Source organism: Acinonyx jubatus, chromosome B3 (assembly GCF_027475565.1).
Source record: "Acinonyx jubatus isolate Ajub_Pintada_27869175 chromosome B3, VMU_Ajub_asm_v1.0, whole genome shotgun sequence".
Lineage (NCBI taxonomy): Eukaryota > Metazoa > Chordata > Mammalia > Carnivora > Felidae > Acinonyx > Acinonyx jubatus.
Window position 1 is genome coordinate 122,981,418 of NC_069386.1, and position 24,864 is coordinate 123,006,281.

A 24,864-nucleotide genomic window follows, 5' to 3' on the forward strand; every position below is an offset into this window, starting at 1 on the left:
GGTTATAAAAGCATCATTTTCAGGTATATAAATAGAAGTATCTTTTGGGGGCGAGGGCAAAGGAATCTGTCTTCTCCTGAAGCACTTCTGAGGATAGAGTTGATGGCCTGAATGTTGAGGACTCTCCATGTTTTTTATCTCTAAAACACTATATAAAATGGATTTTACACACTCAGATATCACCTCACGCCAGTCAGAGTGGCCAAAATGAACAAATGCTGGCGAGGATGTGGGGAAACGAGAACCCTCTTGCACTGTTGGTGGGAATGCAAATTGGTGCAGCCACTCTGGAAAGCAGTGTGGAGGCTCCTCAGAAAATTAAAAATAGGCCTACCCTATGACCCAGCAATAGCACTGCTAGGAATTTATCCAAGGGATACAGGAGTACTGATGCATAGGGGCACTTGTACCCCAATGTTCATAGCAGCACTCTCAACAATGGCCAAATTGTGGAAAGAGCCTAAATGTCCATCAACTGATGAATGGATAAAGAAATTGTGGTTTATATACACAATGGAGTACTACATGGCAATGAGAAAGAACGAAATATGGCCCTTTGTAGCAACGTGGATGGAATTGGAGAGTGTGATGCTAAGTGAAATAAGCCATAGAAAGACAGATACCATATGTGTTCACTCTTATGTGGATCCTGAGAAACTTAACAGAAACCCATGGAGGAGGGGAAGGAAAAAAAAAAAAAGAGGTTAGAGTGGGAGAGAGCCAAAGCATAAGAGACTCTTAAAAACTGAGAACAAACTGAGGGTTGATGGGGGGGTGGGAGGGAAGGAAGGGTGGGTGATGGGTATTGAGGAGGGCACCTTTTGGGATGAGCACTGGGTGTTGTATGGAAACCAATTTGACAATAAATTTCATATATTGGAAACAAATAGATTTTAATAAATTTCTACTTTAACAAAAAAAGTATTGACATAATACTGGTGAATCAAGTTGATGTATCTAGTTGTGGCATATCATTAAGGGGAGATTTAAATTCCCAATCTTTAACTTTAAAGGTTAATGCTTATTTTGCTTCTTAATGACTTTATAGTATACATGCTGATCATTTTTTGAAATATGTTAATGGAACCAATTCAAGTACCATGGGTATAAAGCTGTGGTTTGAGCCTCAAATGTCTGAGCATTGGCCATAATATAGTCTGGGTCATGTGCTCATTAGGGTTCTTTGATTTAGTCAGTCTGGGATGGTGTCAGTTTTTAGACCTAGGGATGGGACGGCCCATGAGTGCAGACATCTTCTGATAAGATTAGTATACGAATGGTTATTTCTATTGGTAGTACTGCTTGATTGTCAACTTTTAGCAGTCTCAATTCTCCGGGTTTTAATTATTGAGTGGGGATTATGTAGGAGTCAAAATTTAGATCTTCATAATCTGTGTACTCATAACTTCAGTATCATTGATGCCCTATAATTTTTATGGTTAGAGAGGGATTGTTGACTCTCATAGATGTTATGATTCAAAATTAAAAGACCTATAAACTCCTCTTCCTATTAAATTACTCAATATAGTGCAAAAGAGTTCATCTTTTTAACCTGTCACTCTGTTCTCATATGTAACTCATAATTTCAATGAAAATGGCTCACCAGTGCACATGACAAAAAAGACTTAAGAGGAGAGAATTTTGTTTTTCAAACAAGTGGTTTTACCTACTTACAAAAAAGACTTGAGAACTTGGACACCCTCCAAGAGCCTCTGAATATTTTTCTTCAACAGAAATTCCAGCCCAGACGTTCAATAACCTAGGTTTGTTTTCAAAGAGGGAATAAAGAAACAAATTTCATAAAGACGGGCCAAAATTTGAAAGCAATTAATGGTGACAGTTCCAAGTGATGAGGGAGCATGAGGCAAAGCACAAGCTAGCACACAGCACCTCCCCCCGCCACCCCCACGTGGGATATGTGTGCTATTCTTCGGACACTCCTGGCTGCCCAAGAACAGGGGAAAGGAAAGAAAGCAAAATGGTTGACAGATAGAGATCACAGTCATGCAGGACAGGAGTCTCCTTCAGTTCATGGATAACTTAGTAAACGTCAAGAAAAAGGCAATCTTATCCATACCCTAATTTCCAGAAGCCTATAGACTCCAGGGCGTTCCCTGGAGCCCTAATATTACCCTCATCAAGATGTAAGAGGGTTTAAGTGCTTGCCATGGTGATGTAGGGAACAAAGGCAAATGAAAAATTAAATTCCTTTACTGCCTACAGCCCATTGACAAGTCCTTGAAACAGGCAGAGTGATCTCCCTCTAGGAGCTCAGCTGCCTGGATAAGACAAAAGGGAATCTTGGCTTAACATTATCCTTCCCGCCCCAGGATCCTGTGAGTCTCCTTAAACACATAAAAATTCCTTTGTAAACCTCCTTTATCTTTAACCCCCAAGTATATGTTGGCAATTACGCTCCAAGCATATGGCCCCTGTCATACATCTGAAGGGTCTCATGACTGAGGTTTTACTAAATAGTAATAAATGTTTTCCCTAACAACAGCTAGCCCCTCAAGGTCCTGGAAACCTTGTTTACTTACACTGTCCCTAAGTCCCTCCCAACCTGAAGGTATATAATCAGTCACCTGTCACAGCCCCAGTGAAGCTCTTTCTTTCCACAGGTCCTGTCCCCGTGCTTTAATAAAATCACCCTTCTGCACCAAAGACTCCTTCAAGAATTCCTTCTTGGCCATCAGCTCCAAACCCTACCATTACCCCAAAACCCCATCGCAAGGACTTTACTTCATTTCATCAGTAACACTACTGCTCTTTCCATATTTTATTGTCAAACATTGGAGAAGAGGAGGAAAAAGGGACCTGGCAATTGAAGAGAAAATTCAACAGAAAGGAGTATTCAAAAGCTGTGTTCAGAGTAGAGGAAAAATAAGGAAAGAATCAGCCACTGCCAGGGGACACTGGAAAATTAGCAAATAACAACAGATGACAAACAGGAGCATAAAAAAGTTCTATTCATGGACTTCAAACTTTGAAAGGTGTATTATAGACCAAGATCAGCTGACGTATAGGTAGAGAAGTTGTTTTAAATGAATTTATACCAACAAACCTGAAAAGATTACATCCCTAGGTGCCAAAGTGAATTGGTCATAAATCTCTGAGGGCACTATGTAGAATTTCTGGGGAATCTTGGAAAATAAGCATTAAGCCAGAAAAATAAAATCACTTTGTCCTGGTTTCCTTTAAAAAAGGGGGAAAAGATAGTTCTTATTTGCTGGGTCATTTAACTGTGCTGAGCCTCTGGTGCTTCTGTAAATTGATGACTATTTTCTAACACTATCATCCATCAGAATTGTTTTGAGAGTTAAATAAGATATGCAAGTTAATCACAAATTCTAAATCAATATAAAAATATTACCAATTATTTAAATGCTTTTCTTCTTTGCATGTTCATTACACATGCCTCTGTTATAGAGTTTAACATGTTGCATGATGGAGAAGTTTATGTCCAGTGTCCTGATTACAATGTGAGATACTCAAGAAAAGGGACTATGACTTATTTTTTCAGATGACCTCACAACCCAAAACACTGATTAGCATTTTTAGTGGGGGTTTAGTTAATTTTTGTTGAATGAGGCAAGATAAAAAAATAATCCCAGGAAGCCATGCTACAAATCAAAATGCACACAGGATGATATTTAACTGAGATAAATATAAACCCTACATTTAGGTCTAAATAATAACTTGCACAGTTATAGGGGTAATTATATAAATAAACTAGTAAAGTCCTAGCCCAGAGTTCACAGTAAAAACTTCCGGGAACCCTAGTCAACTGTAAAGAGACAGATGAAATTTTCAATAATATTAATTATTAATTTTGTCAATAGTACTTGGCATCCAAATCAAGAGAAATGATAATCTCATGCATTCAGCACAGGTTGAATCACATTTTATTTTTATTTTCTTTCAATCACATTTTAAAACAGAATTGACAAACTAGACTAACTTCACATGCCTGCCATTTAAGAGAGTATATTACAGAGTTGAAAGAGCCCAAATAGGGCCCAAGGGAAGAGAGAAATAAGATAGACTTGAGCTGTCTTCGGATATTTAAAAGCTATCCAAGGGCGCCTGGGTGGCTCAGTTGGCTAAGCATCTGACTTCAGCTCAGGTCATGATCTCACTGTTCATGGGTTTGAGCCCTGTGTCGGGTTCTGTGCTGACAGCTCAGAGCCTGGAGTCTACTTCAGATTCTGTGTCTCCCTCTCTCTCTCTGTTCTCCTCTCTCTCTCAAAAATAAATTAAGATTAAAAATAAAAATAATAATAATAAAAGCTATCCAGTGTTGCCCTTGTAGGTAAAACTTAGACCAAAAAAAATTGTACTTCCAAATTGGGTTGTCACATGTCAAATTCAGATGCAGTATAAACAGGAATATACTAATGATAACAGCTCTCCAACAGTGGAACAGACTCTTCTACAAGATGGAGAGACTGTCAGAGAGACATTCAGGCACAGGCTGAATGCCTATAGTTTAGACATTTCTTGTACTCCTATCTATGTCTAGCATGGCGCTCATCACACAATCCATATTCCCCAAATATTTTTCACAGATTGATGCCAAAGTAAATAATCATATGTAACTATGAGTATATGTCTACTCTGCCCAGTAGAATTTAGAACTGGGCCAATCATTCAGTCATGATCTCCATATCTAATTCACTGTGTACTCCCATCAATAAAATTTTTGAACATGTACTCCTAATATGCACATTTATTTCTAAATTCCATGCTATACAACTATACTAATCAGCACATTTTGTACATATATATAAGACACATATAATATATAGGTGAAGGTGTGGGATAAAGAAAAAGAAATGTTAATGTATTTTCTTTCTGTACACAATAACTCAGTGTGGCCAACCCACTTTGCAAAGCAGTGGTGGACAATTAAGGAGCTCAATTTACCTCTATCTCAAATACTTGCATATTTTGGACCCTTCCTGATGTTAATTACCTACATATTAATCTTAAAGTTTTCCATTTCCCTTTTCTCATGTAGACAAAACTAATTACATCAGGTTTTTGTTTTGTTTTGTTTTGTTTGCTTCTGTTTTTTGAAGAAAGTTAAGTGATTTTTTTTTAGAATATTTTTTTTAGAATATGTTTCTTGTAAGCCTTAAAAAAATAATTTTAAAAATGAGTTTCCTGGTTTTGATCCATGTTTTTGATCCAATTTTTCTGAATGGTTTTGATCCAGTTTTTCTATCTTGTGTCTCAAAAGCAGGTGTTGTTCCCTTATAAATATAATACATTTTTCAAAATTGCAACTGTCTGGTGTTCTGTTGAGATGAGAAATTCACATGAATAGCATCAACCAGAATGGAATCACTAATTCTTGCTCCTTTCTGTCAAACTTTCAACCGAATCCCAAAGTCCCAACATAAACCTAGCAGCCTTGTTTGAATTTTTAGATGCTCTCTGATTTACCAATATTTTCTCCCTTTCCTGGAAGATTTGAACTATTTTAAAATGAATTGTTATGCAATATGATGCCACACAGTCCCATGATTCCTCTTTATTCTTAGAAACTTTCTTCTATGACTTAGTAAGTGACTACAATTTATTTATTCCAAAATTTGTTAATCATGTTGCTCTGTCATGAACCAGCAGAGGCAGCAGCAAGAGACAAGCAAGTTTCATCTGAAAAGTTTACTTCCAGTTACTTACGGGCCTCACAAAACTCCCACATTCAGACCTTGTTCTCATTGGGAAGAAGTGTTGTCCTAATAATCAGGAAAACCTGGGTGTTAAGCAATGGCCCCACTTAGATCCAATCTCTTGCCTAAGGTTTCTTGCGATTCCTGTAGCAACAGAGGAGGAAAACTCTCTTTGGTACTAGTCCCACCTTGGGCCTCCAGGGACTCCTATTTTCTCAAACCCTAAAGAAATAGAGCCTACAGACTGAGGTGGGTGGGGTGGTAGCAAGGAGGGAAAAAGAAAAAAAGTTTCTTCTTGTCCAGCTTCCACTCACCAAATCTGTTTCTCTCAGAGCCAATACAAGACAAAACACTGGTTTACTGAGTCTCTTACTGCTCTGCTCTTTGGGTGTCCTGACACCAAATCAATCAGCTACTGAACGTCCATTTCTTCCATTGTAAAGAAGACACATTATGAGGATGGTGCTCCTATTACCTTTTGGTGATTCTGTTTTCTGCACTTAATCTCACTTAATCTTCATGTTAGCCTTATGAGGCAGTTTTTATTGTTCCCATTTTACAGATGAGGAAACTGAGGCTTAGTGAGATTCAGGAACACAGTCAAGGTCATATAGGTACAAAGGAGGGGGCCCTGGGCCTTGAATGAAACCTGTGCTACTCCATAGTACCATGCTCTACACCTCTCTTGGGAATATGAGTAATACCACCTCTTTGGGTAAACTTCCAGTAGTGGCAATCCTGGATAGTAGGGTAGTTCTATTTTTAACATTTTGAGGAACCTCCATACTGTTTGCCACAGTGGCTACACCAGTTTGCATTCCCACTAACAGTGAATGAGTAATCCTGTTCTCCACATCATCACCATCAACTCTTGTTTCTTGTGTTGTTGATTTTAGCCATTCTGACAGGTGTGAGGTGATAGCTCATTGTGGTTTTGATTTGCATTTCCCAGATGGTAAGTGATGATGAACATCTTTTTGTGTATCTTTTGGCCAGCTGTGTGTCTTCTTTGGAGAAATGTCTGTTTATGTCTTCTGCCCATTTTTGAATTGGATTATTTACTAAATTGTACACCTGGAACCAATATAACACTGTATGTTATCTAACTGGAATTAAAATAAAAACTTCTTTAGGAAAGTAATACAGTCTCACAGTTATACCTTACAAAGCACTTTGATCTTTAATATCCCCACGAGAAAAAATCCATGAGGTAAACAGGACAAAATTAACACCTGCTCCCTATCCCTCTATACCTCTTTAGCCCCCATTTGAAAACAGTAAGGAAAATAAAGTTCAGAAAATGCAAAGGATTTTTCTAAGATCATGTAGATAGTAAACAGAGTTGGGATTGAATGGGCTTTCGTCCTGTGATTGCTTCACCATGCTTCTTTGTCACCTAGAGATAGAGATCCAGCTTTGCCACTAACTAGCACTTTAACCCTAAAATGGTCATCTAAACTCTACGGTTTTTGCACATGCAAGATAGATGGGAATAACAATGATAATAATCAATATCTACAATAATTACCTCACAGTGTTTGAATGAAATATATACATAGGTGTTTATGGAACAAGTACATAATACACAAACCAAGATAATTTTATTATTAAGACTATTCTGGCGGAGAGCCTGAGTGGCTCAGTTGGTTAAGTGCCCAACTTTGGCTCACGTCATGATCTCATGGTTCGTGAGTTCGAGCCCCATGTCAGGTTCTGTGCTGATAGCTCGGAGACTGGAGCCTGTTTCAGATTCTGTGCCTCCCTCTCTCTCTGCCCCTCCCCTGCTCATACTCTGTCTCTCTGTCTCTGAAAAATAAATAAACATTAAAAAAAAAAAAAGACTATCCTGGGTTAGAAACTAGATTGTCCAGTTTCTGGCAAAATTGCTAGACAGGGAAAGTTGGTGTTTAGAAGTATCCATCTCCCCACCTCCCAATTCCCAGGTAGCACACACTCTCTAGCTGCCTTTGGTCTGCCTCTCAGAAAAGAATTTTGCCTGAAAAGACATTCAAAGTTATATAAGCATCAGGAGATCTTCTATATTAACCTAAATTTTTGATGAGGCCGCTGGTCTCCACTGTCCCGTGAGGTAGTATTTACCTACTCGGGAAGCCATCCACAGCTTGTTCCCCTCTGTATGGCACTTAGAAGCAGTTTTGTTGTACTTTATTTTTTTTTCTTTTCTTTTTTCAAATTTTTTTTAACGTTTATTTATTTTTGAGACAGAGAGAGACAGAGCATGAACAAGGGAGGGGCAGAGAGAGAGGGAGACACAGAATCTGAAACAGGCTCCAGGCTCTGAGCTGTCAGCACAGAGCCCGACGCGGGGCTCGAACTCACGGACCGTGAGATCATGACCTGAGCCGAAGTCGGACACTTAACCGACCAAGCCACCCAGGCCCCCCAGTTTTGTTGTACTTTAGAGGGAAATCTTGAAAGCTGGATGAGTTGTCCTTACACCACTATGAACTGTCCCAGTACCCATTTGATATAGTTGATAACAAAGATCAATGAAGTAGTTTGAAAGGAAGAAAGAGAATCTTTGCACTGATCCAGCACATAGGAACAAGAAAGTAGTGCTTTCTTTCTGCAATTTGTGAAACAAAAAGGTAAACTGTTTCTATTCTATTAAGAAATTGTTCCAAAGGAGTGTGTGTGTGTGTGTATGTGTGTGTGTGTGTGTGTGTGTGTGTGTGTTGTGATGTGGAAGATAACAAGCAGCATTTGAGAGAACAGGTAATCATTTCATTGCTAGATTTATTCATTCAACATTTTTTGGGTGTTAATACTGCTCTAGGTAATGGACATGGAATGCTGAATAAGACAGATAGCTTGTCCACACTCTCATGGAGTTTGCATTCCAGATGGACAGCCAACATTGATCAAGCAATTACAAGTTCATTTGGTGTTACAAAGGAGAAAAACAGACTTCCATTATGACTTTATTTGTGAGCACATTGCAGTGTCTTGAAGTTCTTACTTACAAAGATCAAGTAGAAGCTACTGCTACATGCTAGAGAATTCCAAATGATTTCCAACAATGAAAAACTTGAACTTCTTAAATAGTAACTATTCTAAAAAACAAAAAACAAAAAAACAAAAAACTAGAATGGCTAATCTTGGCTCTTAGTTTCTGTAAGGCCAATATAAAGGAAACAGGAGATACACAACATTATCTTGACCTCACTGACCACTAGATAGCCCAGGAAACAGTGCATACAATATGGTAGAAGGAAGGATCAAAGAATGTATTTTATAAGGATAATGAATTCTGCTGACTTTTCCCCTTCTGGGTTATAATAATTTCAGCCTTTTTTTGTAATCATACCCTGTTGGAAAGCCACATGGCTTGGACTGATTTTTGCCTACTACAGATTTTGGTTTCCAAAAGTACATCTCCATGACTAAGGAAATGAGCAGTCCCAGGTTGGCTGACTCCATTAGGAACACTTAAAATTTGATTGCACAATTGTATGGCCAACTGGGGGCTTAGCATCAACTAGAATTTTCCCATTGGCATCTGACTTTGAAGATATCATATTGCTTGGGGAAGAAAGCGGGAGTAGTTACAATTTTCACGGGACTTACGGAGTTTTAGTATTGGAAGAAGAACTTGGAGAGACCATCTACTTTGACCCTCTACCCAACGTAAGACTCTCCTGAGCTTGATGCATGATATTCATTCTTTGCATACACATGAGAAAGAGAACCTACTATCTAATTTTTGAGAAATTCTGTTATTCTTTCCTATACTAGAAAAAAATCTACCACCATGGTCTTAGGTGTGTCCACTAGAGCCCCAAAAAACAAATCAGAAAGAATCTCACTTCTATTTAATGATTTTCTTCCCTTCCATAAGTCTTTTCTACCCTAAACACAACACCCCCTTTTTTTCTCCATACCAAATGCAACATGATCCTCCAAACTACTACCATATTGAATCATGGAGATGGAGGAGATGGGAGAGGAGCGAAATGTTTGTGTCTCTTCGGTAGCATACCTGCTATATCTCTCAGTTTTGTAACATCAGCAGGTTTGATCAGAATACGACCTGTGCCCCCATTCATGCTGACAATTAAACTTGAAAGAGCTACTTTAACTGTAAAGGTAAAGGCAGAATTTCTCCATTGATATTGCCAGATGTGGTGACTTGCCACTTGATTCTCTTTGGTTCTAGAAAATGCCCAAGAAAATAATATTGACTCTAAAATTACACTCTCAGTTTGAAGATGCTGCCACACTGTTGAGTCACAAGAATATATTATTTTTTAATCTCTATTTTGCTACAAATTTTAGTAGCTTTGGCAAAGGGAATATAAAAACAGGCAGTCCCCAACTTATAGGGTTGTTTTCCAAAAGTTGGTTGTTTGGAATGTATTTTACATGCATGTTAAATTTCCTGGCTAGCCTACCAAAGACTTTTTAACCCCTGAAATGCCTGACATTGTAATACCATATCAGAAATAACCTGCAAACCAGAATGCATTCTCCAGTTTCTGGCTTAACATGTACCTTAAGCACTGGACCACCAGAAATACTTTAGTAGCCAACACTACGTTTAACAATATTTTTCTAAATTAATATGTCCAAGTGACTACTGGGAATACCGGGAATGTTTCATACTTCCCCTCTCCTATCCAACTGAGTTAAGGATTCCCTGCTCCAGCCAGCCAAACACATAACCCAAGGACTCTTGCAACCTGGGCCTGGTGGTGGCTGGAAAGGTGAGATTCAGCAATAGATGCTACAGACCTTCTGGAAAAAAATAATACCTTCTCAATCTTAATTAGTTCTATTTGGGCTCCTGTTCTTTTCATCCATGTCAGCCTGATTTGGTGTCTTTTTTTTAAGTTTACTTATTTATTTTGAGAGAGAGAGCAAGCAGGGGAGGGGCAGAGAGAGAAAGAGAGAGAGAATACCAAGCAGGCTCTGTCCTGTCAGCACAGAGCCTGACACGGGGCTCCATCTCATGAACTGTGAGATCATTCCCTGAGCCAGAATCAAGAGTCTGATGCTTAACCGACTGAGCCACCCAGGCACTCCATGATTCAATGTCTTATTCATTCTCAATCTCTGTCTCTTTCTCTCTAAATTCCTGGGCATCACAATGAAGTCTCTTAAGTTTTGTTTCACTTGTCCCTAAAGTACTATCCAAGGTTTTAGCTGTTTTCTAAGGACTTTGCCCCAGTGGTAGCAAAATGAGTAAGTGAGTGAATGAATAAATGAATGAATTAATGAATTACTTCTAGTCACAAAGAAGAAACAAGTACTATAAAAAATCTCTCTTGTGGTATTTTCTGCCCCTCAACCTCTCTCCCCTTTCTCTGTCTCACCTATACCTGGAAGGAAGAGGTAGAATCACCTTGACCCCATTGGTGGGTCAGGTAAAATACAGGAAAAGCAAGGACAAGCCATTCTAGACCTTAAAGGGAAAATGGTGACATCCATCAGCATCTGACTTATACTAAGACAGGAAAACAGGGATTTTGTGGGAGATGGGAACGAGGAGTTGGGACATAACCTTGCTGTTTTTCCTTTTGCCCTGCTTCTCTTTTCACAAAGGAGCAGGTGTTCCTAACCCTTTCCAAGATCCCACTACCAGATTCTTCTTTGCCTCCCCCTCGGAGATATGCTTGGCTACTGCAGGAGCACAGTTCCTTATCTGCAAGTCCAAAATTCAAACAGCTCTGAACGTTGACAGTTTTCTGTTAACCCCTGGAAGAACTTGACCCCAATTGATGTGAGGTTGGTCTTTATTTATTGATACATTTACTACAAAGATGTCGGTTACCAATGTGACTGTGTTTAAGGTACAGCCCCAGATCCTACGTGGCTATAAGAAAATATATGTATATTAAAAGCTGAAAATTTCTGAATTCTAAAATACATCTGGCCCCAAAAGTTTCTGGGTAAGGGATTGTGGCCCTTTATGCCCTATTTTCCTGCACCTTCGTCTTCCCCAGCAAAGTGTAGAAGTTATGAGCATAAACTCTGGTGCCCCAGGCTGGATTCAAATCCTGTGTCTGATAGTTGTGTGTGAACTTGCTCAATTTGCTTTACCTCTCTGCCTGTTTCCTCATTTAAATGGGGATAATAATAGTGCCTACCTCAGTGTTGTTGTGAAGATTAAAACGAGCTGATCTATGTAAAGTGTTTAGAATAATTCTTGGCACATAGTAAGCGCCTTATGTTCACTATTACCATCATCCTACCTGCAAATATTATCTTTCACCACCACTTACAAATGTTATCTAATTTCTGCACATAAAAGTCCTATTCTACCCTGCCTCCCCATAGTTAAGCCTCTGTCAGCTTCCTTCCATTCTCTGTCATAAAGCAAAACCATACTTTCTCTTTAGAGATCATACTTTGTACTTCCCGTTTACTCTTTAACTTGCTAAAACTGGTTAGTTGTCCCATTACTAAACTCTATGATAACTGCCTCCTAGAGATCCTTAATGACTCAACCACCTATATAAAGGTAGTGGTTCAGTTTTTATTCTGCTTGATATTTCTGTAACATATTTCTGTAATGAATAGACTCTTCTCCTATCTTGCCTCTATTCTAACTCTCCTGAGACCTGCTCATTAAAGGTTCACCTTCCCAAGGATTCTATTCCTGGGAGTAGTCCTTACTGAACACTACCAGGCTCCTTAGAAAACCTCATCCAGTGTTTGTCTTTCCGTGTCTGGTATATTTTAGTTAGTGTAATGTCCTCAAGATCCTGCATGACTCCACTTACATGAGGTAACTAAAACTGTCAAGTACATAGAATCAAAGAGTGGAATGGTAGTTGCTAAGGGCTAAAGGGGAGGGAAATGGGGAATTGTAATCAATGGGCATAAAGTTTCAATTAAACAAGGTGAATAAGCTCTAGAGATCTGCTGTACATTGTTTACCAACGGGCAACAATAGTTTGTTGCACACTTAATGTATCGTACACTTAAAACTTTAAGTGCGTAGATCTCTAATGTTATTACCACAACAGCTTAAAATTCAAAAAATAAAAATAACACCTAATACTTAAGAGAAAGAATAGAAACTGGCATTTGTGTAATGGACAACTAGATATGGTAAGTTTTTCTTAGAATTTTCTACAAGGAAAAGCAGTTATTGGGGGAAAATGCCTAATATTCATATTTAAAATGAAAAAGAATAGCATATTATGGTTTTTGTGCAAGATACTTATTTTTCTCTTGAACAATATTAGAACAAATTATTGTGCAATTCAGTAACATAATGAGCACATAATGGACTTAATCTTTTAAAGGTCAATTCTGGCACAATCTTAATAAAGGAATATAGACCATTAGGTTTTTATCCTACCGCTTTCTCAAACTGCCTCAAATTTCACATTGTCCTTTTAATGTTCTTCAGTGAATTATATAAATTTTATTAAAATTTAAGTCTCATAAAATGTACCTATATTGATTCATTTAGTTAGGTTCTATTACTGTTAATCATATCATCAATGAATCATATTTAAAAGGAATTTTAAAAAGGTATTCTTTATTTCTGGGCTAAACTAATATTTCCTAACAGAGTCACAAGGAAGTGTTTCAAGTACTGAAATATAAATGAAATTGAATTTTGTGATACAAATTCTTTTTGGTGGAGAAACCAATTAGAAAAATTAAAAAGAAAGAAAATCTCATCCAATTTAACATGTCGGCTGTCATCTGGATAATAATGACTACAGACTTGGTCATTAACCCTGAACTCTTCCTTATGCTTCAGACTATGTTTCCTATTGCTTCATAGACATGTCCACTTGGAGTCTCAAACTCAACTCATCTCATCCGAACTCATTATCTTCTCGCTGACATCCTGCCCCCAGTCTCCACTCAACCCCCAAAGAATCCCACAATATTTGACTCCCTCATTCTTTTTTTAAAAAAAATTTTTTTTTAACGTTTATTTATTTTCGAGACAGAGAGAGACAGAGCATGAACGGGGGAGGGTCAGAGAGAGAGGGAGACACAGAATCTGAAACAGGCTCCAGGCTCTGAGCGGTCAGCACAGAGCCTGATGCGGGGCTCGAACTCACGGACCGTGAGATCGTGACCTGAGCCAAAGTCGGAAGCTCAACCGACTGAGCCACCCAGGCGCCCCGACTCCCTCATTCTTAATCTCAGTTTTAAAGACATGGCACTTCACCAACTAGCTTAAGCTATTTCTGAAACTCCGAGTCTGCACTTTGCTTTACCTCAGTAAGTCACTCAGTAAGTCACTAAATCCCATCAATTTTTTTCACAGTCATCACTAGAATCTAACTACTGCTTTAGTCAAGGCTTCCACCAACTACTATGCAAACCAGTGGCTTCACATGTTAGATCATGACCCACAGTAAAAAGTATACTTTACAATGTACCCTAGGATACAGACATATTTATGTATGTATGTGTTCTATATTAACTCACTTTTCAAAAAGGATAGTTGTGATATAATACATTGATTTCATGATCTACCAATGGCTTACAACCTACAGTTTGTGTGTGTGTGTGTGTGTGTGTGTGTGTGTGTATGTATATATATTTTTAGGTTTATTTATTTATTTTGAAAGAGACAGCGACAGTGCAAGTGGGAAAGGGTCAGAGAGAGGGAGACAGAGAATCCCAGGCAAGCTCTATGCAGCCAGTGCAGAGCCCAATGCAGGGCTTGAACCCCAAAACCATGACATCATGAGCTAAGTTGAAATTAAGAGTCAGACACTTAACCAGTTGAGCCACCCAGGCACCCCTACAACCTGCAGTTTCAAAAGCACTAACCTAGAATAATGGCCTTTACCCACTCACCCCCATGTCTGTAACAGTGGCTCTATACATTAACACTTCCTGTGTGTGTATTAGAATCTCCAAGGGCAGAGGTTGTAATGTGAAGAAGAAAATGGCCCCCTACAGGTGGTTCTGATACGTCCCATATGTTCTACTTAGCTATGGAAACAATAATGAATATTTATTAAGCATCTACTTATTAGGCTGTATACATAAAGCATACAGCAGTGGACCCAATAAGCATGCTTCATTTATTTGGCTTTTATATTTACGTTTACTTGGAGTCCTCACAGGTCTAAACACTTCCAGCATTTTCACACCTCCATGACTTTGCATCTCCTCTCCTCCCTGCTTAGAATGCCTTTCATACTCCCTTTCAGCAGGTGAATGTCTACCATTAGTAATGTATGTAAAAATCTATTTCTTTACCAAAGTCAATTCAGTAATAGGGGTACCAAGCCTAGTCTATGTGCCTCTTCAGTTACTCTGTTTCCTGGTGAAAGTGGTTCTAGCAATGGCTCCTGCCATTTCTTCTAGCTCACCCCATATAACTTGGGTGCGACAGCCTTATGTCGTTCTGATTTGTTCTGATTCAGAGGTAGTGGAAGTCAGGCTCAAGGTTGGTTAATGAACAAGGAGAAAGATAAATCTGGGCAGTGAGGCCTGCAGGCTTTGCAACCACATGGCTTTCTTTCTTTCTTTCTTCCAATGTTTTTATTTACTTTTGAGAGAGTGAAAGTGGGGGAGGGGCAGAGAGAGGGAGACAGAGGGTCTGAAGCAAGCTCTGCACTGACAGCAGTGAGCCTGATGTGGGGCTTGAACTCATGAACTGCAAAATCATGACCTGAGCCAAAGTTGGGACGCTCAGCACACTAAGCCACCCAGGTGCCCCACCATATGACTTTCTAATCAAAAGTTTCCATCCTAGTAAATTCAGAGTTTTCTGCTCATCCCTCTCCAACACAACAGAGGTACTGGGATGAGCCCCACTTTAAGGAAAGAAGAGCTGGGGCACAGAAAGACAGAGTAATTTGCGCAAGGCACATAACCAATGTGGACCAAGTAGTCCATAGTTTGAAAATAGCCCTACAGATGAAAATGTGTAACTTGCCTCTGCTTTTGTATTAAGAGAAATAAAGACCAAGGCTCCAGTTTATACTTGTCCACCCAATGGTCTGATTTCTCCTGTCCTCTAATGAAGTGGTCTCCAAACCTTTTTTTGTGCACATTCCCAATCAGCACTCTAAAATATATGTGTGTGTATGTTTTACAGATACATACTATTGTATTAATATACCACGTAAATTATAAAACACACAGAAACAGAAATTCAGAGTATGAAGTTCTAAAATCACAAGTCACAAGTTCTAATATTTTTTCTGCACCACAAAGTATTGCCTTGGACACTGTACTTTGGAGACCACCTGTGAAGTATCACACTTAATAGAAAAACATGTTTTCCTTCATATGCAGAAACAATATAAATCCGCAAGCAGGATTTGTTCACGGAGTTGCTCATCAGGGTGCAGTGTTGGTCTCCATGTCACATTCCCCAGGGCACCTTGAACATGAAAGGCAAGCATTTGCAGTTTGAGATGGCCAACGTGGATTATAACATGCCACAGATTATGACTTAGCGTGCCCTAGAAACTGCTGGGCTACAGAAGTTTTTGAGTATGGGGTCAGTTAGGAGTGGTATCAGGAGGACCAGATTAATAGCTAATAAGAGCTCGAAGTGATTTGATCTCTGCCTAAAATAGCCATGGGACTTGGGTGAAACATTTAATGACAAGTCTTTTAATTACATTGCATTTGCAGGTATTAGATTCACTGATGTCCATAATAACCCTGTGAAATAAGTAGGGCAGACACTACCACCTTCATTTGACAAATGCGCACAGGCTTAAAGAGGGTAAGTAACCCTTTCGAATTGTATGAGGTATAACAACAGGCTTCCCGGTGGCATTTTTGACTCATATACTGCCTTGCTGTCTCTCTCTCAAAATAAATAAACATTAAAAAAAACATTTTAAATATCTTTAAACTTTTTATAGTGTTTATTTTATTTCTGAAGGAGAGAGAAAGAGAGAGAGAAAGAGAGAGAGAGAGAGAGACAGAATGTGAACGGGGGAGGGGCAGAGAGAGAGGGAGACACAGAATGTGAAATAGGCTCCAGGCTCTGAGCTGTTAGCACAGAGCCTGACGTGGGGCTCAAACTCACGAACTGCGAGATCATGACTGAGCCGAAGTCAGACACTTAACCAACTGAGCCACCTAGGCACCCCAACCATTTTAAATATCTTAATTTTGTTTTAGGAAGTGAAGCCCAAAGAGAGAGCACTAGGGAGGGGGCAGAGAGAGAGGGAGACAGAAGATCCAAAGTGAGCTGTATGTGTTGACAGCAGAGATCCTGATGTGGAGCTTGAACTCACGAAACGAGATCATGACCTGAGCTGAAGTCAGATGCTTAACCGACTCAGCCACCCAGGCAGCGCTAAAATGGTTTTCTATTTGACAGAAAAACCGTGAAGATAGTCCAGGTAGTTCCTATACACCCCACCCCCAGTTTCCCCAATGTTTTACTTTGCTAGAGCAGTCATGACAAGCACCACAGACTGGGTGGCTTAAATAATACATTTTATTTTCTCACAGTTCTGGAAGCTAGAGTCCTAGATCAAAGTACAGTCTAAGTTGGATTCTTCTATGGCCTTTTTCCTTGACTTGCAGCTGGCCCCCTCTTCTCACTGTGTCCTCTGCTGCTTGTCCTTTGGTCTGTGTGTTGTCTTAAACTCCTCTTTTTCTTTCAAGTTTATTTATTTATTCTGAGAGAGACAGAGATAGCACAAGTAGGGGAAGGACAAAGAGAGAGGGAGACAGAGAATCCCAAGCAAGCTCTGCATTGCCAGCACAGAGCCTGATGCAGGACTTGAACTTACAAAACTGTGAGATCATGATGTGAGCTGAAACCAAGAGTCAGACATTTAACCGACTGAGCCACTCAGGTGCCCCATAGTCTCCTCTTCTTATAAGGACACCAGTTATACTGGATTAAAAGCCCACCCTAATGACCTTATTTTTTTAACTAAGATACCTCTTTAAAGGCTTTGTCTTCTAATAGTCATATTCTGAGGTACTGAGAGTGAGAACTTCAACATATGAATTTGGGAGGCACACAACTCAGTCCACAATGCACTAGTATTATATTAATATGGTTCATTTGTCATAATCAGTAAACCAATATTGAAACATTATTAACTAAAGTGTATACTTTATCCCTATTTCCTTAGTTTTTACCTAATGACCTTTTACCCAATGACCATCCAGGAGACCGTAGTACATTTTATTATTGGTATGGACTGAATTGTACTCACCCCACCACAAATTCTTATATCAAAACCCTGCCCCCTAACATGATGGCATTTGGGGGAGAGACCCTCGTAAGGTAACTAGGCTAAGATGAGGTCATAAAGGTGGGGCCCTCATAGCAGGATTAGTGCCCTTCTAAGAAGAGATAGAGAGCTCAGAGTGTTCCCTCTCTTTTTCTACCCTGTGGGGACCCAGTGAGAAGACTGCCATCTGCAATCCAGAAGGAGAATCCACACCAGGAACCAAATCTGCCAGCACCCTGACAGTGGACTTCCCAGCCTCCAGAACTGGGAGAAATAAACGTCTGCATAAGCCACTCCACTTAATGGTATTTCATTATGGCATCCTGAGCAGACAACACCACTCATCATGTCTCCTTAGGCTCCTCTTGACTCTGACATTCTCACAATTTCTTTGTTTTTGACAACTCTGACAGTTTTAAGAGTGCTGGTCAGGTATTTTGTATATTGTCCCTCAATTGGGACTTCTCTGATGTTTTTCTCATGATCAGACTAGGGTTTGGGGTGTTTGGGACGAAGAACACAGAGGTAAATGCCCTACTTATCAAATCATATCAAGGGTACATACTATCAACATGACTTATCATTATTGACATTAACCTTGATCACCTGGATATGGTAAGGCTTTTCAGATTTCTGTATTGTAAAGTTACTATTTTTCTCCCTTCAGTACTGTGCTTTTTGAAGGGAAGTCACTATGTGCAGCCCACACTTAAGAAGTGAGGAGTTATGGAGCTTCACGTTTTTATCTGTAAACCAGCAGTGTTGTTGACTTCTAAATCGACAGTTTATTCCTCGTAATCAGTGATTAAAAATGAAGTCTATAGTCACAGAACAGGGGGAGAGCATGATCACTTAGATTCAAACTTGTCATTTCAACTTCCTTAGCTCTCTAAACTGATAGACTACAAAAAAACATTGTGAATGTAGGGCAATGTAATGGTCTACCTCCTTGCAAGTTGTCCTTAAGAATATTGATCAGACTTGGACACATCACTTAGTCCTGGTGTTCAGACTCAACTCTGAAAGCTTCTGGACATCTGTTCTTGACACTGATGACAGAGAATTGGATACAACTCGCTGGTTTTAGTAATTAGCATTCAATAATCATGTTGATTGCTAAATAGTTGCATCTGACAAACACAAGACACTCTTAGTACCATTTTCTATAACCAAGAGTGAAATTTGCTAGAAATTTTATCTTGAATACAAACTCTATGTAGTTTATGTTTTTTATTCCGTGTATGACACATGCATTGAAATTACATGCATGTGTAAAATAAGGCAAAACGAATGTGGAATGGAAATTGAACTCTTTATCATAGATGAATTATTCTTAACATGTGAAGAACTGCTGTTTCACATCAACTTCCTATTTCCTGCATCAGCTTTAAAGGTATTTGCATTAAGAGATTCTTAGAAGCTCAAATTATCCTAGAATAGTGGGCATTTTTCTCTTTAAATCATCAGAACATAAATTAGTTCTTTAAGAGAATTTCCTTTTTCGGGGGCGCCTGGGTGGCTCAGTAGGGTTGAGCATCCGACTTTGGCTCAGGTCATGATCTCTCAGTCTGTGAGTTCGAGCCCCGTGTCAGGCTCTGTGCTGACAGCTCGAAGCCGGGAGCCTGCTTAGGATTCTGTGCCTCTCTCTCTCTCTGCCCCTCCCCTGCTCACGCTCTGTCTCTCTCTGTCTCTCAAGAATAAATAAATGTTAAAAGCAACATATTTTTTAAAAAATAAAAGAATTTCCTTTTTTAATGATTATAAAAGTACATCTATCCATGACTTACAGCAGTGTACCTATGCAGTATGAGATTGTATTTTCCTTAAACAGTCCTCAGAGGAAACATAATTTTGTTGCCTAAAAATGAATTTAAATCAAGGTTAATCCCCATTAAACATGATTACATGGGCAAAATACCCACATTTTTAAAGGAGAGATCTATGATGTTAATTTAAAAGACTGATTATAATTAATAACTTCCATGTTCTCAGATCTTTAAAACAATGTCAACATAATCATATCTCCTTATAATTTATGGGAGAGGAAACAAGTGATATCGTCTTAGATATGGGAAGATTTTTTGAGTGATGAAGTTTCTGAGTTGCCAAATGTTTTTCAATAGCATCATTTGGCTTATAGGTCACATTTATTCATATACTGGCTACATTCTACATATTAATTATAGGTTCTTTATTATGGAATATTTCGAATGCATAAAGATACACAGTGTCCTGTAACAAATGCCCATCACCGAGAAACATCATTAACAATTGTGTTTGAAGGGCGCCTGGGTGACTCAGTCAGTTAAGCATCCAACTTCAGCGCAGGTCATTATCTCACAGTTTGTGAGTTCGAGCCCTGCATCAGGCTCTGTGCTGACAGCTCAGAGCCTGAAGCCTGCTTCAGATTCTGTGTCTCAGTCTCTCTCTGCCCCTCCCCTGCCTCAAGAATAACTAAACATTAAAAAAAATTTTTTTAATTGTGTTTGAAAAATTACAATGTTACAGTTGAGTTTCTCGGTTCCATTTCCATGACTTTCCTTCTTTCTCTAGGTCTCACTTTGCTGCAGTTGATGTACATCATCTTTGTTTGGTAGTTTCATCATATATGTCATATCCATAGATACCTATTTTATAATTTAAGATTTTATCTACATGGTATTGTACTTTGTGCATCATTCTGCAGATTATTTTTTTGACTCTATACATGAGTTGAAGAGAAATTAATGTTGATGCATGTAATCTAATTTATTATAATCGCTGACTGGTATTTTATTGTGTAACTACATCAGAATTTATCCATTTCCCTATTGATGGGCTTAAAAGTTGCTCCTGACTCTAGTGAAGAACACTTCAGTGAATATCCTTGTACAATCTTGTATATGTCATCTTGTACCTATTTCTTTGGGCTATATACCTAAAAAAAAGGATTTGGTGGGTTGTATGATATAGTTAACTTCAATTTTAGCAGACATTGCCAAATTACTTTTTAGAATGATTGTAGCAGAATTCACTCCCAAGAGTAGTATATAAAAATTCCTATTTCTATATATCCTGATAATATCTTCAGATATTAAATATTTACCGATCTGATAAATATTACTCTTACTTTCATTTTCCTGATAACTACCGAGATTGAACATTTTCAATGTTGATTGATCATTTTTACTTCTGTGAATTATTTAGTTCTTTATATATCCTGGGTAATTATGCTTTGGTATACAATTATTAAATGTCTTCTCCTTGTCCACAAGTTGCCTTTTAATTTAACTTTAAATATATGTATTGATGAGGGAGTTATATTCTGGTCATTTAACTTTATGCCATCTTTTATTATAGAGATAATTTAATTATGATCTAGCTGAATACATCTCTAATTTCCTTTCTATCAAATCTAACAATTTTCTCCATTGAGGTCTTTTTTACTATCTACTAGTTTTGTTTTCACTTTTTTATTAGACTTTTTAAAAATTAAATTTTAAGTGATTTTTGTGGGTGTATAAGAATGTTAGTGGTGATTGTTTACTAATCTTGTCTGCACCAATTTTACTGGCCCTCGATTTTCCCCACAGAAAGATATATAAATACAATAATTTTGTTTCTTCTTTTCCAGTATTAATTACTACATTTTTCCTGTTTTAGTTCATTAAGAACTCCACTACAGTATCCAGTAGTAGCACCTTCTCTTCCCGACCTTAAAGGCAATGCTACTAAAGTTTCTTTATTAAGTATGAAATTTGCTGTATTTTTTGGTAGACTCCTGTTATAGGTGTATCAGTCCGGATTTAGGGTTAGAAGTCATAGAAACTCACCTTGACTAACTTCATCTGATGTTGTACAAACCCACTTCCAAGGATGCTGCCAAGGACACCATTACAGCCATCGTTGCTTCTTGGCACTGAGTGCTGGTTCTATCATGGTCACTGCCATGGCTGCCCCGAACAAAACTTCCCAACTGTTCTTACATCTTGTGGTCACTCTCAAGATTCAAAGGCCCAGATAAGAGCATCCAATTAGCTAAAGGTAGGAATTGAGAATGACTAGGTTTGACTCTTTCTTCTTGTACTATTCAGATCTAGTTTTAGTGTCAACATTGTATGAGCTTTATAAAATGAGTCAGAACACCTTCCTTTCTTTCTCTCCCTCTCTCTTGTTTTCTTCTCTTCCTCCCTCATTCCTTCTCTCCCTTCTTTCCCTTTTCCCTTTTTTTCTACAATGATTTATACAAGTAGGAGAGTATCAGTTTCTTGAAGGTTTCATAAATTGTAAATTCATTCAGGCTGATGCCTTGTTTGGGGATGAGGATAGATGGAGAGATAAAATTTAATCATTATTTGTCTATTCAATTTTTTCTATTTCTATTTTAGGTCATTCTTTCTAGAGACTTATCAATTTCATTAAATTTTTAAATTATACAAAAATAATGCTACCATTTTAAGTTATTTTTATAGATTGGTACAATATTTATAGTTACAGCCTCTTTTACATTCCTAATACAGTTATGTATTGTGCTTTCCCCTTTTTCCTGCTTAATCTTGCTAATTGTTTTTCTGTGTCATTAGATTTTTTTCAAAGAGCCAGCTTTTACATTCTCAAGTTTTTCACTTATCAAGTTCATTGCATTTATCAAGTTTTAAAAATGTGGTACAATATTTATGGCCTAAAAGGAATAGTAATTGGAATTTTTAGTCATAAGTATTAACTTCTAACAAGAAGTTACTTTTTTGTTTCGATGACACTGAAAAGTTCCCTGGAAAATATGAATTAATATTTTTTTCTATGGAGTTCTTGTGAGGAAATATTAACAGATGTACATGATTGTACAGATATTTAGATAATTTTAAATGAATATATGCTTATATAGGATTAAACAATCACCATTATGATAAACATTGTTGCTGTGAAGATAAACATGCACACCCAGTCCTCTAAGAGTTTTCAAACTAATGAAAATTTATAGCCATTCTTTATTGTCCACCATACTGTTATGAGTTAAGGCCTTTATTAACCAAGTTCTCATGACACTGGGCACTGGTTTTTTGGGAAGAGTAAGTGACTGGCCTGGACCTTAAAACTTACTCTTCATACCAGACCACACATATGGCCCAAGGAGTGATATTTACTCTGCCCTTTTAGAGTGCGAGAAAACATTGTTTAGTGGTCTGGCATCATCTATATTTATTTGGCTCGATTTGGGACAGAGTATAATCCTAGTTCTTGATGAAAGGATTTTCATGTATTAACCTTATGGGTCATGATATTTGTGGGATTATTTCTACTCATAGAGTGATTTGTGGAAAAAATATGTACTAATCCTTAATTTAGGATTAAAATGGATATGCCCATGAGAAATGGGTCTATAAAATTCATCTGAATTTGAGAAATGCAATAAACATTCTAAAATATCTTGTTGGCTCAGTTACTTCAGTCCAAAAGCCAATTGGAGATCTGTTCTATATCAAGGTTTTTCAGCTCCTTTGTGAGAAAGGGCTGTTTTTCATTTGCTTGCAGCCTTGAAGAAGAGTCAAACAATGTCAGGGATGGTCCTCTTCAGAATCCTTAGAAGGTCTGCCTTAATGCAAGTGTTTGTCTCCCCAGGAGGAAACCAGATGAGCTAAATTTAAGGGTTAGACCAGAGAGTGTGGCTGTGTATCAGCAGATAATCCATGACTTTAGAGGTCCTCTGGCTGATTCACAAGATGTCAAATAATAAATATCTTTCTGTTGTGTGTCAGAGTCCAGGAAGTGGGGAGTGAGACAATGTATATGAAACGCCAGGTAGAATGGCTGAAAACAGTCTTCAATAGATTCCTTCTCTACTTTCCTCATTCTTCTCTTCATCTCATCCTTGGCACACCCCTGGACTTGTCTATGCAAGCTCTAAAGGTCTGATTGGACAATGGCACTCTACAGTTAATGTTACAAGACTCTTTAACATGTTCCGATTGCCACAATTTCATTGGATGGAAGCATTTTGGTTGGCAACCAAAATAAGGCTAACGGACTTTGTCATAGAATTCCCACACTAAGTAGGACACATAAAATGACTTGGAGACCTGGTCATAGTTCCTGCAGCTATTAGTCATGATGTGTTAGTGGAACACAATCTCAAAAAGTTATTTCCTAAATGCTTTCCAAAGACCTGGTTCTTCATACAGATAGTTTTGGCCAACTGTAATGACAGGGAGAAACTAGAGTGTCAGGAAGAACAGAATTTATGCTTTAAGTTTAACTTTGTTTGGGATCAAATGTTCCTTAAAAATAAACCTTCACCTTATCCTAATTTTCATTTCAATTTCCTAGACTGGTGATTTGAGTATTGGAGATAGAGTTCTTAAACCCTGTTTATGTGGTATGAATACAGAAATGGTCTGGTTCTGAGTATTAGGATCATGATCAGTGTTTTGATATAAACTCAAAACCTCTCTATGTCACGTGTTATTTTTTGAAGCATAGAAATTGGACTTTGAAAACAACATAAATCCCTTTGTTTGAGAAACTTTAAATGAGCATTGAGTTTTCTTGCCATAAAGTTCTGCACTGCCTCTAAAATGTTTCTTTAAAAAATAGCTCTGAAAACCTGAGGCTGGCAAAGAAGTTGGATAGTTGAATGGGAAAATGATAGAAAAATCTGTTTTGTGGTAAAGGAGAACAAAAAGAGGGGAGAGAGTAATTATTTTCAATTTAAAATTTATATTAAATTTCTAGCATACAGTTTCAAGACTGGTAAAAACTTCAATTTGTTTTATTCCAACACAGTTTTAGTGTTAGATGGGTGCTAGATATCCAGTGTATGAATGTCACCTCCTTAAATTTTAATAGCAAAAGAGAGAGGAACATGAATGAAATAAGACTCAAGCGTAGGCCCTGAAAGTTGGTGGAATGTCAAGGGCACTTGGGAATTACAAAGGTAAACTAAGAAGGAAATTGAATTTGAGCAATGATTCGGTTTTACTAACATTACAAGTGTCAGCCAATTCTAATGTCCTGCTAATATTTTGTGATTTTATAGGTGGTAAGTT

General features: G+C 38.1%; 1 protein-coding gene across 5 annotated transcripts in view; it reads left to right on the plus strand.

Annotated features, from left to right (window-relative positions):
• Positions 1 to 24,864, plus strand: part of TSHR (thyroid stimulating hormone receptor) — a 156,595-nt gene that overhangs the window by 25,134 nt on the left and 106,597 nt on the right. The window lies entirely within an intron of this gene.